Source organism: Nelumbo lutea, chromosome 5 (assembly GCF_056320005.1).
Source record: "Nelumbo lutea isolate HS-2025 chromosome 5, American lotus-T2T, whole genome shotgun sequence".
Classification (NCBI taxonomy): Eukaryota; Viridiplantae; Streptophyta; class Magnoliopsida; order Proteales; family Nelumbonaceae; genus Nelumbo; species Nelumbo lutea.
In genome coordinates, this window is record NC_142688.1 from 14,871,587 (window position 1) to 14,872,899 (window position 1,313).

Sequence of the window (1,313 nt, forward strand, 5' to 3'; positions counted from 1 at the left end):
TTCTGATGGGGCTCATGGAACTGATTAATAATTGGTTCAAGATTCGTACAGCCTGCTCCAAATCAGATCCGACCCATTGATAACACTACTTCCTCACCTAACCTTCTTAGGATTCTTTGGGACATCCGCACATAGAGACTAAGCTATAAGAACATAATGAATTATGAATCGTGATCATCAAACAAAATGAATTATGAGAACCTCACAAGGCAGAGGAAGGCTGTCGACTGACGTCCTTTCCTGGGAACAATTAGGACATATTGGAAACTGTTTGCGATCTGATTTGCTCCTCTGGATACGGTGGGTCCTGTGATTTGCACAGTGCTCTTTTTGTTTTTTGGATGTGGCTACACACCACATTAATTGTAGACTTGCTGGCAGCTTTACCAATAAAAAAAGGGTTCAACTATGATACGGAAAAGATATCATATCTGAGAAACTTTTGACCAGTCAACTGGAATCATAAACCTGGTAGCCAATCAGGTGTTATTTATCAAAATTCACGGGTGGGTTTTGATTATCAAAACTGTTCTACCATATCTTTTTCGCATCATAGATTTTCTCTAAAAAAATGAAGCTCAGTAGTAGTTGGTGGCAAAGTTTAAGGAAAAAAAAATAGTATAAAATAAACTGGGGTGAGAGAGGCTCGAACTCTCGACCTCAGGATCACTCAAGCTATGAGACCTACGCGCTAGCCAACTGCGCCACCACCCCTTCGATGCTTTCGTTGTTACAGAAAATAATAACTATTATTTAACCTTAAAGCGAATGCTACGAAATTTTATTTTGTAGGAACCTCTAAACTTGCTGCAGTGTGCACATGTAATGTCAATTTTTGATGATGACGATATGAATATGCTTCAATTTTTTTTACGTTTTTTTTATATTTTTATATTTGTAAAATTATTTTTATTTTTCACAATTATTTTTGTTTAATATGATAAATATACATTATTAGAGATGTTTCCAAAATATTCTTTTACAAGTCATTATTTTTTTTTGTATTTTTATACTTTTGTGTGTTTTCATCTTTTTAATTTTTACTATTATATACTTATGGCATCAATCTTGACACATTTAATCCAAAAAGTTGAATTATTGACTTCCAGAAAACAATTCCATTTTTTGGGTTGGTTTTAAATTTATATTTTATTTTTATTATTAATAAAAATAATTATTCTTTGTCACACTTATTTTTTTTAATATGATTAATTATTACAGGATTAAATGAAAGAATGGAGTTAATATCCTAAATAGAAGAATTAATGAGAAGGAATTGAATGAGGAGAATAAGATTCAATGAATGTTAATAA

At 31.9% G+C, this 1,313-nt stretch overlaps 1 non-coding gene across 1 annotated transcript; it reads right to left on the bottom strand.

Annotated features, from left to right (window-relative positions):
• Positions 1 to 631: 631 nt before the first annotated feature.
• TRNAM-CAU (transfer RNA methionine (anticodon CAU)) lies at positions 632 to 714 on the bottom strand. Its single transcript is given in 2 exon segments — positions 632 to 667; positions 677 to 714. It is a non-coding gene; the product is annotated as a tRNA-Met (tRNA).
• Between the last annotated feature and the right edge of the window lie 599 nt (positions 715 to 1,313).